The 16,895-nt window shown below is 44.6% G+C and overlaps 1 protein-coding gene across 50 annotated transcripts in view; it reads right to left on the minus strand.

Annotated features, from left to right (window-relative positions):
* Positions 1–16,895, minus strand: part of LOC101715682 (uncharacterized) — a 348,006-nt gene that overhangs the window by 320,148 nt on the left and 10,963 nt on the right. For 40 of the 50 annotated variants that reach the window (XR_015449163.1, XR_015449161.1, XR_015449162.1 and 37 more), the window contains exons 2-4: positions 16,546–16,889; positions 11,697–12,077; positions 8,561–8,617 (exon numbers count right to left, since the gene is read on the minus strand). The exons of 6 other annotated variants lie outside the window; for them this stretch is intronic. The gene's annotated coding sequence lies outside the window, so the exon portion shown is untranslated. The remainder of the gene's footprint in view (positions 1–8,560; positions 8,618–11,696; positions 12,078–16,545; positions 16,890–16,895) is intronic. 4 more of the 50 variants (XM_087206115.1, XM_087206099.1, XM_087206105.1 and 1 more) reach the window with 3 other exon arrangements.

Genomic DNA, 16,895 nt, shown 5'->3' on the forward strand with positions numbered 1-16,895 from the left:
AAGCGACTTGTCCAGGGGCACCCAGCAATGCAAAGACTGATCTCCCAGTCCCCAGCCCTCGCCACCACACTCTGACTCAGGAACCATCCAGTTATTTCTACATATTTATTAAAAGACTCAATCTAAGGTCCTACTAAAGATGAAGAAGGCATAGGAGTCCTGCCAGGTGTAAAGAGTCTGATACACAAAACTCTTTCTGCTTTCTCCAAGACTTAGACTCCACTGGATATTTACAAATGTCAGAATCCTCCTGATATCCTGTCATGATCAAAATTGCTTTTCCTCCCTGTTGGAATTTAATAATTCATATTCTAGTATTAAATTATCTGGATTCACATCCTGAATTCTTCCCCTTACTAACTTTTTGATCTTAGGCAAGTTTTTCAATATCTCTATGACTCAATTTCCTCCTCAGCAAAAACAGGATAATAGTTCCAACGTCAGAAAGGAGTAGTAAGGATAAAATGAGTTAATGAATATAAAGCACTAAAACAGGTCTTACACATGGTAAATCCTTAATAAAAGTTACCCATTGTGCTAGAGATTTAGCTCAGTGGTTGTGCCACCTGCCTCTCAAGCTCAAGGTCCCAAGTTCGATCCCCAGTACCAAAAAAAAAAAGTTACTCATTGATATTATTATGCTCTCACAAGCAGTGTTGCTCAGAGTTAACAAGGATATTACCAATTTGCTATTTCCCTTTTTGTAGATGTATGCTTTACCCTCTCCTGATAGCTCCTTCCTGACAAAGACCATGTCATAATTGATGTATGTCCTCATCAATACATAGTCTCTGTACTCAGTGAATACTCAACAAAGAATTGTTGATTCACTGACCCACCTCCTCTTCCTCTAGTGGTAGAGGCACAAGACTTTCCTTTCCATCCATTTTGGGAAAGCCTAGCATTCTGTTTTGCAACATACAGAAGCCAACCAATTAATTAACCAATTAATGAAGTGACAGAGCACTTGCCTAGCATGTGCAGGGCCCTAGATTCAATCCTGCAAAAATAATTCCAATAAAGGAGGGTCCCAGGGGCTCCACAATACCTATTCTTTGTGCCAATTGCTTATAGAACAAGAAAAACAGAACTCCACTTGCAGAAATGATCAGAGTTAGGTATGTATATCAAGAAGAACTCACTGTATTGGGGTTCTGACAAACTTTCAGAGGGTTGTGGTGTTTTCTGGAGATTTTCAGAAAAAAATGGAGACTTCTTAGTATGGTTGGCATGGGGTCCTCATTGTGGTCAAGTGGACAGACAGATGCCTGGTGTCCTTGCCCAGGCCTGGCATTAAAGTAGAGCAAGATACCAGAGCCCAGGTACCTGGAACCCTGTGGAAGTCAGTGCCCAACACCCCAGCAAGTCTCCTAGAGGACCCCTCCAAGTCACAGAAGCTGTCACCAGGGCTACCGCTTTCTCTCCAGGGTGAGACAGGAGGGAATGGTTTAGGGACAAGGGAGGCAGGGATGAAGCTGTGAAGGACGAATTAATGACATCACTTCCCTACAGCAATCTGAGCTCCTTGGGAGAAAGGTGCAGTGTAAATACCAGGTATTATGATGATGAATCAGAATTTCTTTCCTTTAAATCCTTTTACACATTAATACTTTCTGGGATCAACCATTTCTAGGAAAAGAGAATAGGAGCTATGAGAGGTGGTTTTCCAACTGAGTGGAGTGTTTTGGGGCCTTTCAGGCTTGCCAGACTTTTTCTGTCTCAGGGATCAAATGTCTCCAGTGACCAGACACTATTCTGTCTAAAAAGGAAATTCCCTGTCCCTAACCCCAACCTTTACCCCCCTCTTCCTCCCTCATTTTATTTGCCCTTTGACCTGAACATGATATAAATATTTAATCTCATTTATTACCTGAAAGTTATCTATATTTATTCTGTTTATTTGGTGGAAATTACTTTAAAACAAAACAGAAACTACAGAATGGGGTCAGCCAATGTGTCTGAGTTTTTCCACTTGAGGTAATCCATTTTAGTATTTAATACAGATAACTGGCTAGTTGTTCCCCAAATACACCACAGATTTTCCCAGCCCTCTTGCTTTGGTCCCTCATTCCCATGGTATCTCTTCTCTCCTTGGCAAAACCCTGTTCCCTACTTCCCCTTCTCTGTGAAGACCTCACTGAGAGCCCCTCCAACCCTCTGCAGGCTGCACCAGCCCCTCTTCCCTGTGTCCCCAGAGCACTTTGGGTGGACCTTGCATGGGTGTTCTCATCACACACCATTCTCTGCAACCTCCTGGGAAGTCATTCCTGAAGGTGTCCACACAGGACTGCAAAATTACACTCACTGCAAAATTACACTCACTGCAAAATTACACTCACTGTAAAATTACACTATCTGCTTCATGTAGAGACTCTATAATTTTCTAGTTTCAAGGCCATAGGCAAGTTACCTAGCTTTCCTCTAGGCTATAGATCCCACTTTGTTGATGTTTGCTTGTGGAGCTTCTGATTTTGAGGAGACACCATCCAATCCCTGGGGGATAGACAGATAAAGAAGAAAGGGAACCAAAACAGAAGAATAAAGATGGAGCAGGGGGAAATGAGAAGAAAGATGAAAGATTTTTAAAAGAACAGGATCCATTATCTGAGAGTGGTTGAGACATCAAGCACCTAGCCCTCACGTTAGTATGCCACACTCCAACATAGCTACTACTGACCCTGGTTTGACTTGCCAGCTAACTCTGCTCCTGCACCCCATGAGGTCTTGCTTGAGCTGAGGCTCCGAAGCAGTGACAGGATGAGGCATGAGCAGGCAGGTTCCATCATTCTGCCCTGGCACAGTGTGTGAAGTCTGCCTCTCAGGCAGGACCTGGCTTGGGGACTAGCCTGCCCCCTCCTCTGCTTATCCAGGCCAGCTTTGCCTCCAGCTAGAAGAAGCCTATTGTGTAGAACTTGGGGATCAGCTTATCCTTCTGACACACAAGTCACACCATGCCACTTCCTGGCTCTCAGGGCCCCAGTGGCTTCCCCAGTCACCCGGGTATAATCCAGGGGCTTTATCAGGGCCCTCCCCCCTGGTATTTTCTGTATAATTTTCTCCTACCTGGACTCCTTGCTGTTTCTCAAATATGTACACCAAACAGGCTGTCCTCTGATGACCTCGAACTTGCAGTTCCTCCTGTATGAATCTTCTCCCCCAGATACATGCACAGTGTGCTGCCTCCTCTCCCTTCTTTGCTCACTCACTGCCTCTTGGAAGACATCATCTATGGTCACCTTATGGAGGATGGGCCCGTCACTCACTCCACTCACCCTGCTGGATGTACCTCCATCTCAAGCATCTCATCTGCCGTTACATCTGTTACTTGTGTGTTCATTATCCTATTTGGCTCTGTCTCCCTCTGCTCTGGCTGTGCTCTGTGATTGCAGAACCAGATTTCATTCACCAAAGTGAAGGTTGACAAAGTGTCCTGGCACATAGTAGGGACTTAGGATTGTTAAGTGGAGGATTGAATGCAGGAATCTAAGTGCTTCATTCTCAGGAAGGATCCTGCGGCCCAGATCAGAAAGAAATTGTTCAAGATCATACTTGGCAGCTCACATGTGGCAGAACCTGAATTCGACCACATCCCTGGAGCACAGATGGAAGATTTAGTGCTGCTCCATGCTGACCATGTGTTAGTCCTTGTCCATCCTCACCATTCACCCACACACACTGGAGTGGAGTCACCAGGGACTCTGAACCACAGAAAGCCCAACACGTAGGTTCCTAGGCTGCTTCTCATGCTGGCCCCTGGGCCTCTTCTCCCCTCTGACTCCTACTCACCTCTGACTCATTTAGAATCAGAATGAAAGGTGCTTTGAGACACTGGCTCAAGCGTGAGGGTGACCAGTCAAGGGCTGTGTCTATGGGGTATAGGACAAGAGTCCACTTGATTTAGCTAGAGTGGGGCAAGGGGGAAAAATACATCCCCAACAACACAAAACAGTCAGGCTAGAATGGCTGCCTGTGGTGCCAAGGTCTTAGAGGAATCCTGCAGAGACAGGAGAAAGCCATAGCTCTCTCCACTGATGGAATCTCCATTCATTGAGTAAATATGTACTGAGTGCCTTGTAGAGTATTTTGGTGCTGGTCTGAGGACAAGTGTTTGGGTAGAATGACCTGGGAGACCTCTCACAAGTCCAAAGAGCCTGAATCCAGGTGTCTCTGTCCTCAAAGGACCTCTTTCCAAACCAGCTTCTTCAGCAGCTGGCATGCTGAGCCTCAGGGACACAAACTTCCCCCTCCTTCCTGCTCTTCTCCAGAAACTTGGATAACAATGGTGCATCTAGCGTTAAGACAATGGGTGCTGGGTTCTCAGGGCCCTTTGTAGCTTATTTTATCCATTCTTCAGCCCTTATGAATTAAGCAGTCTTGCTTTGTGCTGGGCAAGTATGGATCATTCTTAGAGATTCCCCAGCACAGCGCTCAGTGATGAGTGATAATGATGAGCAGCCCTTTCCACCATCAGGCTCCCTCTGAAGTCTGCCTTCATACTTTCTGGCTGACTTCTTTAAGTTTTTTTTAAAGTAAACTTCATTTTGTCATCATTGACAATTTCTTAGACACCTGACTATTTTTGCACCTTTTGCTAAAGAATATATTTAAAAAGCAATCAATCAATATGCATTGGGTACCAATCATATGCAAAACTCTATGGATGAAGAGAAGGCAGATGGGAGAATGGTGGACCTAGAAACGGAGATCTAGCTTGGAAGTCCCAGCTCTCTTGCTTGATCCCTAATGATAAATCCTCTGTCTTGTCTCAGGTTTATCATCTGTAAATGGGGTGAATAATTGATGTTTCATCTATCTCTTTGAGTTACTGTGAAGCTTGACAAAAATTAGACAGTCTTTGTACACTGTAAAATTCCATGGAAATGTGAGTCAGTTGCAAGATGGTGAAGTGGAAAAATACTGGACTCAAAGCCACAGGGACTCAAACACCACTGATTCCATCACTTACTTCCCCTGGGACTTTAGTAAAGTCATGTAACCTGAGTTTTCCAGTCTAAAAATGGTTGGTAAAAATGGAGGCTCCACACCTACAGGCATCAATCATGGGCTCCTGGTACCAAGCAGATCCACTGTCTGTATCTTTTCATTCATTTCAACCAATGAAGTCATGCACGCGAGTGGACCAAGAAGAGATTGCAGTACCAAGCGCATCTTGATCTGACCAGGCATAAAGGGTCAGCCCAAGGAGCAATGAGAAATTCCACTGAGGGGGCTGTGAAGGATGTGGAGTGAAGCAGAATGCTCGAGTAAGGAGTGTGGGCTCCAGAGAGTCATTTAAGGGCATAAGGAGCCACTGTTTTTGGAGCAGGAAAATGATAGATGAAATGTCCTCTGTGAGAATGGGGGATGCTCTGGAATTGTCAGCTTCTCCTCTTCAAGGCCGGAATTCTGACCTGCTGAGATCTAACTTGTGGGCCAGAAGGTCAAGGCCTGACTAGCACTGACTTTGGCATAGCCAGAGCTCAGAGCAAAAGTTAACCAGATTTTTGTTTTGTTCTGTTTTGTTTTTTGAGACAGGGTCTCTCCATGTAGCCTAAGCTGGCCAGGAACATGAGGTCTTAGTACCTCAGCCTCTTGAGGGCTGGGTTTACAGGTGTGTGCCACATGGCCAGCTAGCTGTCCAGATTCCTAGACTATGGGCCTTGCATTAGTTATCTATAGGTATGTAACAGATTGCTTCAAGAAGCAGTGAAGAACACCAAAACTTAACATGTATACCTCGCAGTTTCTGCAGAATAGAACACTGGAAGGTAATTTGGACACTGTGTCTCTCATGAAGTTGCAGCTAAGATGTTGACTGACTTTGCAGCCATCTGAGGGCCTGACTAGAGCCAGGGGCCCCACTTCCATGTGACTGTCATGTTGACGCTGGATTTTGGCAGGTTGCAGCTCCTCACTGTGTGATCCTCTCCATAGGGCTGCTCAAGGTCCTCATGACATGGGTATGTCCAGGAGAGAGGGAGCAAGGCAAAAGCTACAATGTCTTTGCAGATCTAATTTCAGAAGACAACAAACCATCAGCTCATGACATTCTGTTGGTCACACTGAACAATCCCAACAGCGTGGGAAGGAAATACCTAAGAGAGTGATCAGCGATTATTAGGAACCTTCTTAGAGAATGGCTACCATGGCAGGGAGAGTGATCTTGAAGAGAATGATCCTGAAAGCAAATAGACCTGGGTGCAGATCTCAGGTTCTTGACTTACTCCCTGTGTGACCTTTTCTCCAAACAAAAATATTAGAGGCAGCATTACAGGAGGGTTGTGAAAAGTCAACTGGATGATGGGCATAGAGGATTTAGAACAGCTCCGGGTATAGAGCCACAGGTGGTAAAAGTTTCCCAATATAATCAACAGAAGGTGGAGGCCGTTCTTGCAGTACAAACCATCCCTGTGGTTAGCTAAAAAATACCCATTCCCCCAGCCAAGGAATCCATGTCCTAATCCTTAGAAACTATAAGGATGTTACCTTATAGCCCCAAGGGACTCTACAGAAGTAATTCTATGATTTTGCCCACGATAATCCAGATGGGTCTAAAGCAGTAGATACAGAGGAGAGAAAGTGCTTGATGATGGGAGCAGAGGTCAGAGCAATGCAGCCACGAGCCAAGAAACTATGAGAAGCCAGCAGCTTGAAATTGAAAGAACCAAAGGACAGAATCTCCTTTGCAACCTCAGAAGGAACCATCCCTGTGGACACCTTGATTTTAGGCTCACTCCTGACTTCTAGAACAGTAAGAAAATAAGTTTGTTCTATTTAATCCACTAAGTTAGTAGTGATTTGTTACAGCAGCAAAAGGAAACTAATATAGTCTTTTGGGGGTCCCTGACCCCTGGAGACTAGAAAAGATAGGGAAAAGAGGGATAAAGGCAGAAGAAGAGAGAGGGAAGGAACACATTGCTCAACCACCTCAGGAACGACCCCTCACCATCCTCCAAGACCAAATGACAGACTTCATTCCCTAGGTTTGAAGCTACCTAAGAGAGAGGAATGGGTTCAAGACCCAAAAGCAAACAAGGATAGAAAACAAAAGTAATAGACCCATTTGCAAGTTGTAGGCCTGTGGACTTGACAGGAAGTAAAATTGCGTTGGCTGGTTTCTTTTTCTTTTTAATTAAGTTTATTGGTACATTTTAGATATACAATATAGTGACATTCATCATTGGAAATTTGTACCTTTACATATTCTCTCTTGCTTCTTATTTTTCACCCTTCCCCTGCCTTCCCTTCAACCCCTCCACCCCTCCCTATTTACAAAGACTTTGTTTCCATGTCTTCATTTTCTCCTATTAATTCCATTCCCTTCTTTCTGATGACCCAGGTGGCCCTGCTCCAACATAAAAGTTCTGCAAACTTTTTCCTCCCTTCAGAAAAAGGACAGGGAAAGGAGCAGGGGGGAAAGTAGCACCACTGGGAACCTTGGGGAGGCTGAAAGGAAGGAAAAGAAAGAGGCTCTGGTAAGGGGCTTGCTACCAACAACCTGTATAAAAGACAAGGCCCAGGATGTGAAGGCAGAAGTTGTTCTTCTCTTCAAAACTCTATCACTTGCTGTTTGTATCACTAAGAAAATCAGTTTCACCTCCTCAGGCCTCAGTTTCCCCATCTGTCAAATGAGATGGTCATGGGGACAGCTAAAGGCATGGGGTGTGTTCTATATGACAGGCATACAGAGAGCAATTAATAAATGTTCAAGGGGCTGGAGATTTAGCTCAGTGGTTCTGGCACCTGCCTCGCAAGCGTAAGGTCCCTAGTTCGATCCCCAGTACCAAAAAAATAAAATAAAATAAAATAAATGTTCACTATTATTATGATGACCAATTTCATTTCAAAAACATTTATTAAGTGTTGACTTGCGTAAGGCAGTGTAGGTGCTAGATAAATAAGGCACAGTCTCAGCTCTTATTGAGTTTATGGTCACAGGCAGGTCTGTGCATGGCATCAAGGACATGAAGAATCCTGAAGAATCTCTGAAGAATCCTGTGATTATTGGGCTCTCTGATAGGTTAAAACAAGGGGACTACTGCTGGTACAAGACAGACTTCACCTCCACAGGCACTTGCATAGTCCTACCAGGTCTCAGAAAGGCAATCATAGTCTGGTCTTTCCTTCTCCACTACACAATGTCTCCATCTGTAATTTAGCAATTTTCTTGGTTGGTGTCAGGACTTCAATAAAATAATCCACCTGAATTAATAATCCATGGCTGCAGTCATGTCAGTTATTATTATGACAAACCCAAGCTTTGGAATCATACTGTTCCAACTCTGACTGATGTATTTAAAGGCTATCTAATCATGGGAATATGGCTTAAATTTACTATGGATCAGCTGATCATCCATGAAATGGGAATAATTATCCTGACTTTCAGAATCACTATGAAGTGCAGAGATATCACATGCAGTATTCTTGGCACTTTGTAAACTCTTCAAAACAGAGGTACGGTTGCTGGCCAGGCTTGCCTGCAGGAAGAGACCCTCACACCAGATGGAAATTGAATGACACTGAAGGATTTCTATGTTTTCCCTTGACCTTTGCTACTCACCTGACTGACAATGCCGAGGAGTGAGGATGAGGACACTTCTGTGGCTGATTGGATAAACTGGAAAAGATAAATTATGGAGTCAGGGACAGGGCCTGCCCGAGCACCCAAAGGACCCTCTATTCCATATGCAGCCGACTTCAGGCAGCCTCCTCAATAGCCCCACTCTGCTTCAATATAAGGCAGTGCCTCCATCTCCAGGAGCTCTGCCAACTGCTTACAGATAGACATTCTCACTGGCACAGAATCTCAGCCCTTCCTGCTGCAGTCCAGCTCTGGGTGGTGCAGGAAGGCAGATGTGGCCTGACCACAAATGAAGTCTATGTACAATAGCAATAACAGCAGAAGCTTATACCTATGCTCAGCAGATACAAGCCTACCAGGGGCTATGCTAAGAAGCCCTCTGAAGGAAATAATATTATCATTATACTCATTTTCCAGATGAGTAAATTAAGACCTAGAGAAATGAAGTAACTTGCTTCAGGTAGCAAGCAGAAAATCAGGCCCTGCTTTTCCCTCCAGGCCATGCCGGTACACTGCTCTGGGGATCCACTGTGCAAGGCAATTGCCCTCCTAGATAATCAAGGCCTCTGCAAAGCAAGAGAAAGCAGCTGTCCACAAGACAATTCTGGGATCCTAAAAGGCTCCTGCCTTGATGGGATCAACCAGATTGCACTTGCCCCTTCTTCCTTCCATACCTCCCCCACTGGTCCTCCTAAGGCCTTCCAAGCTGAGTCCTGAGCCACCAGTGGAGAGCAGCCTGCTTCAGCCAAGCCCTTTCCAACATCTCCAGGCCAGTCCCAAAGAGAAGGGTTTTTGGCTGAGGACACTAAAACATTTTAAACCTTTCACAAGCACCTCCCAGACAGGGAATTAAAATAAGAAGACAGGGAGGGAGGAAGGGCCATCAGAACTGAGATTTCCCCCAACCCTGAGCCGGTCAAACACGTCCTGGGGATGCTGCCCAACAAGTTGCAACTCACCAAGAGTCCTTTCCCTCCAGCTGCAGCAGCTAATTATAAGGGAAAGTTGAAAGGAAGGTTTTTAACTTTTCACGACAGTGTGGTTTTCTCTTTTACTCTCCTTTCTGTCTCCTCCTTCATGCCCCCTTCCCCGTTCCCTCTCCTGTCCTTTCTCCTGCTCTGGTTCCTGGTATCACACTCCAGGAGTCAGGCATCGGTGAGCTGTGTGCACTGAACACAGAATCTGTGCTGCTAAGACCTTCCGAGGCCACAGAATGGAACCTCTGCCTCCTTGCACAAAACCATTGCTCACCCATCAATATCTTTGGGAAACAGGTGCACAAATGACACGGACCCCCTCCCTCTCACCACAGTCCTTAAAGGTGACATTAATTTCTCAGTGTACAGAGGTTGTACAAAAACACAAAGAGGTCACTTAAGACCATTCATCAGCCCCAATATACTATCAATAATTTGGTGTTCAGTAAACTCGACATTCCCCAAGATTTTATTTCAAAGTCTTCAGAAATCCTCAAATTTAAGAAAATGAAAATATCAGAGATAATCCCAAGAGCCTTTACAAAGAAATTCTTAACTGTAAGCCTTCTCGGCTTCAACAAAGGAAGGATGTCCTAGCTGGAGTCTGAGAGATGAATGAACTGCCTCCCATTTTACAGATGAGGAAACTGAGGCCAAAGGCACATATTGCTTTGCCTGTGGCCCCTAGCTAAATAGGAGCTAAGCATGTGGCAGAGAGAAGGGAAAGCCTTGGAAAAGTCAGCGAAGAACCAACAGATACCTGGGTTGCCCAGCTCCAGAGGTACAGGGCGGCCAACAGAAATCCTGCCCTCCCGCCTGAGTCTTCCAGCACCACCAATCCTGTTTTCCAAGACCTACAAATAGCTGTTGTTGTCTAAGTCAGGGGAATGAGACACTGTTGGGGTGAACACCTAACCCATGAAGGCCCCTCACTGAGGTAGGGTGTGTGCTCCAGGAATCATAGGTGAGAGCCAGGCATCCCCAGATGAGGTAGCCAAAAAAAGTGGATGCTTGCCTAAGCACCGCAGGAACACTTGGCTCCACAGTGAGAGTCTAACCGTGCAAACAGGGAGCACTTCCCAGGCCTGGAAACCTGTAGCCAGCTCACTTCCTCCCCTGTCCCACACTTGACACTGCTAATCCTGGTCAAGTCCTCTGACAACCTTCATCAAACCTTGGCAAACCTGCCTTGAACAGAAAGATCCGGACACCTCCCTTCCAGGGCAACCAAAGAGTTCTGGGCAATCCGTTGGACTTCATTGCAACCTGTAATGCTGCCCTGTCCCCCTCCCTCCTGCAGGATTTAGCCCAGGCCTAAAAGCCCTCCTGCCCGTGCCACACCCTTAGCACAGCCCATAACCAGCTGCTCCAGTCTTCCTTCCACAGGCCTGCAGGACTGTCTGAATACCACCAGGCTTCCTTGAGTCCCAGCCCAGATCCTCCGTACACCGCACCCACAAAATTATTGGTGGCACCCCTCGTGCCTCCTGAAACTTCTAAGATTTGATTTCTTTTGCTCCATCCACGCCTAAGCTCCTACAGCTTCTGTCTTCATTTTTTACCTCCTCTTTGGCTCATCAAAGAGGAGACAAATGAGTACAATGAGAACAGTCCTAAATAACGACAGAAAAGGGGGGGAAAGCTCTACATACTACTCTAAGAATCCCGGCTAGCACATTTTTCTAAATGACCTTTGGAATTCTCCAACAATTGCCACAGACTTGAGAAATGTTTGGAAATAGAAAGTTCATAATTGTGGAATCATTCAAGAAACAAAACTTTAAAACACTGTGACGATCTCTTCCTCTTAAGATGCAGGTACATGTTGACATACACATTCTGTTTGTTTAGGTACCAGGCTTGTTCCATGCAATGATATGACATACAACCTCCACACAAACCCGAAGATGCCAGGCACAATGCCTGCCCCAGGCAGAGTTGCCAGAGCCAGCAAATCCAGTTAAATTTGAACAATAAATAATTGTAATGTAAGTATGTCTTAACTATTGAATGGAACTCACATATACTAAAATTTGTTATTTATCTGAAACTCAAATTTAACTAGACTCCCTAGATTTTACCTGGCTTCCCCACGATCAAGGCATCTACCTTGAGGTTCCCAACAGAGTTTCTCTTACCTAGGCCCACATAGGTGCTCTCTTCATGAACATGAATCTTGATCCATTGTGAATTTTTTTATTTTCATTTAGTCATCTGAAAATTATCCAGGGCTGAGGATCTAAGAATCAGCAGGCTCTTGGCTGGGGATTTAGCTCAGTGGTTCCACCGCCTGCTGTGCAAGTGCAAGGACCCGAGTTTGATCCCCGGTACCAAAAAAAAAAGAATTAGCAGGCTCTTTTCAGGCCTTTCATCATCTGCCTGGACCCTGTTCTCACTCAAGAATGTGGTCTCTGACTCAAAGGACAGGGAGATGGGGATGCACAAAATTCACAAAATATCAAAGAGCTTTGGCTTTTCAGGTTATCTTGCCCATTCCAAGTTCTTCCTCCACTGAAATCCTGGGAGAGGAAATTTGAGTTAAGGAACCACTGAAAGTATTGGTTTGTATACAAAGTTGACTCCATAGGTGCTAAAAGATATCAAATAAGTGGCTCAGATTACTCTTTCTGCCTTCTAAGGTAACCTCACAGAAAAATTCCAATGGTGGAAGTGTTGTCTTAGCCAATCTGCTGCTAAAGGTCTAGAGGAATGTTTTTCCCCTGTTATGAATGCTCCCTAGCCTGTACTCTGTGGAGACTGACTATGGCCATGGAAAGAGGGTCTCAGAACATCTCTAAATCCTTTCTCCTGCAGATAGCCTGGAGATAGCATACCCTGCCAGTTGGTAGACTCTCTCTCCTCCTAGAGAGGAGAAAAGATCTCCCAAGTCCCTGATTGGGACCCTGGAAGCACCTCCCTTGGGGCTTTTCCCTTGCTAGGCATGTGTGAACAAGACTCCCTCATGTTTCTGACTCATGCTGAAATGAGCTCTACCCAGAGCTTGGGTCTCTAGCAGCAGCTTGGCAGTGAGCCTGGCATAGTGGAGAAAGGTGGAATTCTCCCCAGGTTTCCAAAGCTGACTTGCCTCTGACACTCATACTGCCAGCCAGCCTTTCTCTGGGCTTCTGTCTCTAGGTGGATAGAATGGCTCACTTCACCAGCCAGGTATTGTGTCATGTACCAAGAGATGATGTCTGTGACTGCATAGTGAATTCTCAAAAGGATGGAGGAGAAACCCAAAATGACAGTCGTCTCTGAAAAGCAAGATATGGTTTAAAGCTTTCCAATCAAATTGTGGAGGTCTCCGGGGATTCTGCCTTAAAACACTCAGAATCTTTAGGAGCAGGAGAAAAGATCTCTGATATCCTAGAACTCAATCAACTTAGAGAAAGAAGATGGAGCTACAAAGCTCCCTGAGAAAACAAAAAGAACAATGGAAAGAGTTCAAACTGAGCAAAAGGAGAAAAATGTCTGACACCATTGGAATTTTCTAATCATGAAAAGTATCTAGCATGAAACTTGACAAGAGAGTGGATTCTTTTCAGGTAGCATTCTACAGAGTCAACATCCCATGAAGATTTTGTGTCCTAATACTCTTCAAGGTGGGAGATGAAGAGGCTTTTCATGATAGCCTGGCAGCACTCAAAATCAGATGGTCCATGAAAATGTTCTAATAAAGGCTCTTTCCAGCGCAAAGAACAGAAACAATCTCTAGCTAGCTCAAGTGCAGAGAGGGGTTTTTGAAAGGGAGCCAGGCCAGGAATGTCTCAGGATCATGAAGAAGGTGTTGTGGGCCAAAGCTTTTCTGAACCACGGCCAATCTCACTGAGCTCCAGGTTATTAGGTCCCATCCTCCTTGCTTGCTACTGAATATTTGTTCATCTTGTTCTTGTCCCAATATGCCAGCCTCCTAAAGATTCTCAATGCCCACAACCATCCCAAGTGGTCCTTTCTTCTGTGCCTTTTATTTCCACTTGTGAAAGAGAGAATCTAATTGGCCCAGCTTCACCCACGGGTAGAACCTCATGGGATCACGTGTCCAACACTGAACCATCACTGCAAATGGCAAGGAGGGTTCAAGACACTGAGACTCATTACCCATAAACAGTGGCAGGACAGGCAATCATTAATATGTCTGATACATATCTGATACAGAAGGGGAAAATGAATGCATTAAGAGAAGCCAAGGGTAACTTTAATGGCATGCTCGCAGGTCTCTAAGATGCATAGGAAGAATTGGAACTCCAGATCAGAAGCCCATGTCCATTTACTGATCAATATGCTAATAATTTGATTTATATTGTTCTCTTTCCTGATCACTCCAAACCTGTACAGGAGGTTTAGATCCAAAATGTACCCCCAAAGTCTCATGTGTTGGGAAGGTATTTGGATCACCGGAGCACTAGGCTCATCAGTGGATTTGTCCATTGATGAGTTCAGTAGTTGTTCTAAGAGGTGGGATATGGTTGTAGGTGGGTCACAGATGGCATGACTTGGAAGAGCATATTCTTGTTCCTGGCTCCTCCCTTGTCTCTGTTTCCTAGCTGCCACAGGTTGAGCACCTGTTCTCTGCCAGGCCCTTCCACCATACTCTTTCTGCCTTGGAGCCAGATGACCTTGGATTGAACCCACTGGAAACTATAACCCAAATAAATTTCTCTTTTAAGTTTTAGGTAGCTGGTATTTTGTTCTAGCAATGGGAAAGTGACTCATGCAGTAGATGAAATTATTTTCATTTGACACATGAATGAAACTAAGGCTCAAAACAGTAACTCATCAAGGTCACTCAGCCAATTGGTGAAGACACTCTGGTCCAAGTCCTGTCTCTATGACTCCTGCCCATTATGTTTTCAGGAAGACCTCACCATGGACCAAGGTTCTTCCTCTGATAATGGAATTAAAAGAAATGCACCCCAAACAAAGAAGGAGAGGAAGATCACAGAAGGAGGAAAATGAACCTTTTTTCCTGAGTCAATAGGAAGGATACAATGGTAGAAAAGTGGGAGAAGTCTGGCCTGAGAACCTGGGGGTGAGGGGGATAGAATCCAAGGCCAGAGAAAAGTACTCACTTTAAAGGGGTGATTTGTTGTTGTTGTTGTTGTTGTTCTTTATTCCTGTACCAAAAGTACCTATTTTTTAAAAATCCCCGCTGTTGCTCCAGCAACAGACAGAACTAGAGCCCTTGCAAGGCCCTTGCCAGATCAAAAGCATTTTTTATTCTTCTCTCTTCCCCTGACTTTTTTGTTGTCAAGGAAGAGCGGTAAAGGCCCACTCAGACACACCACTCCAAACACAGCAGAAACCCAGATTTCACTTGAACTTAAAAGGAAAGGTAAAAGACAGCCTGGAGTAGCAGACGGTAGGGCCCTATGCACTCTGACCACTTGTACCTGGCCACAGTGACAAATGGCAGAGACCAAACTCAAGCCCTGAAGAGCACTCATGAGGAAAGGAAGAAGACAAATAGTCTCAAGGCTAAAAGAGGAACGCACACAGAGAAAGAGGCCTAAGAGAGCAGGAGGGCTGCCTTGTTTATGCCCCTGAAGGACATTTGGATTTCTTGGTGTGATCCTAACTTGGGCTTCTTCTAATTTTCTAGCTGGACCACATGGTGAAATGCTGGCATGAGAAGTGTTGTGAGTCAGCCGCAGACTTAGGCTCAGTCCCTCTTCCCTCTACTCAGTTCTTTGCCAGACCACACAGCCTCCTGCCTGTTCTGCCAGGCATGGCTTAGCTCACCATCCAGGTAACTCACTTCAAAGGCACCAGGGGCAGGCTGGGCCAGCCTGGGAGCAGATTCCAAAAGGCTCCAGCCCAAATGCTCCTCATCAATTTTCGTGAATGTCTTTCCCCCACTCCCCTCACTTCTCTCACACTTTGAATAACCCCTGAAAGTTAGAAATGGAAAACCTAATTTTTCATTGAGACTGTTAGCTGCTTCCGCACTGTGTGTCTATGTGGCTTTATTATTGTGAGGTTAACTAGATGTCAGCCAATGTCAAAGCAGGGTCCTGCAACAACAGTTTGTATGTTTTTTCCTGGCACTGTTCACATTGTCTAGGACTGTTCGAAGGACCAAGGAGTGTTTAAATGACCAGAACAACAAGACATTGATGTGTGTATTGTAGGGACACCCCTGGTTGGGTTCTTACGGCCCTCAGACTGGTTGCTTGAATCTCTTTTAGGATATCAGTTTTTTGCTGCTTTGTAATAAGTATATGTGTCCAGCTTCCCATAGAAAACTACAGCTCTCTGGAGACACTCATCACTGTGTCCCTGGTAACACAAAGTGAAACAGTGCCTGGCGCTAACGTGATCTCATTAAATGTCTGCTCACTTGAGGTCATTTGCTGGTGGCTACCTCTGACTTTTTTGAAACACTACAGAGCTTTACATGGAAAGAACTTAATGTTTCTTCCTCTCTTAAGTTCTTTCTCTTTCGACAACTGGGTTCATGCATGAAATTCAGCACTAGTCCAAAAACTCAGTCTGAGAATCATGTATGATCCACATGTAATCTTAGATATGCTACTTAACCTCTATAATGATGTTGCTTCATTGTACTTCCTGCTTGACTGAGGAACTGAAGTTTTAATTTAATTTAATTTAATTGTAACTTAAATAGTCATATGTGCCTAGTAACTCCCACATTGGACAGTATAGATGCAGAAAATGTTTTCATTTTCTAGAGGAATTTAGGATGAAAACACATTCTATCTCTTGAACTACTGTGAGGATGAAAAGAGACAATTCCTGTAAAATGCTTAGAGCATTCCTTGGCATATACTAAGTAACATTCTACAGAGGTCAGTTAATGTGTGGTTTCATTAATATTATTGACATTAATGTAAATTAACAAGAATAATATTAATGTTAGTACTAATGATCATCATCCAGCTTAGAGTTTAAAAAGAATTTAGAAATCTTCTAGTTCGGCATATTATCTTACAGACGGAGAACCTGAGGATAAAAATGAAATTGACCTACAAGCATTGTGGTAGGCAGAAGTCACAGATGATGCACTGTGCTCTTGTGTAATTCCTTCCCCTTGAGTTTTGGTAGGACCTGTGGCTTGCTTCTAAACACTAGAATATGGCAAAGGTAATAGAATATTGAGTTTGAGAGTAGGGCAAGGCGAAGAGGTTTTGCAGATTAATTAAGTCTTTAAAACATTGGCTTAGTTAGTTGTAAGGGTAACCCTGTATTTATGAGGAAAGCTTTTCAGAAGAGGGCCCCAGATGTTTCCTGAAGTCAGAAACTCAGACCAGCAAAGACTGGTTTCAGCCTTGTGCTCAGCAAAAGATTCAGCTGAGCCATGCCAGACTCCCCATCTACAG

This window comes from Heterocephalus glaber, unplaced genomic scaffold, assembly GCF_053883595.1.
Source record: "Heterocephalus glaber isolate CG9 unplaced genomic scaffold, H.glaber_assembly_v1.0 deba00000621, whole genome shotgun sequence".
NCBI lineage: Eukaryota > Metazoa > Chordata > Mammalia > Rodentia > Bathyergidae > Heterocephalus > Heterocephalus glaber.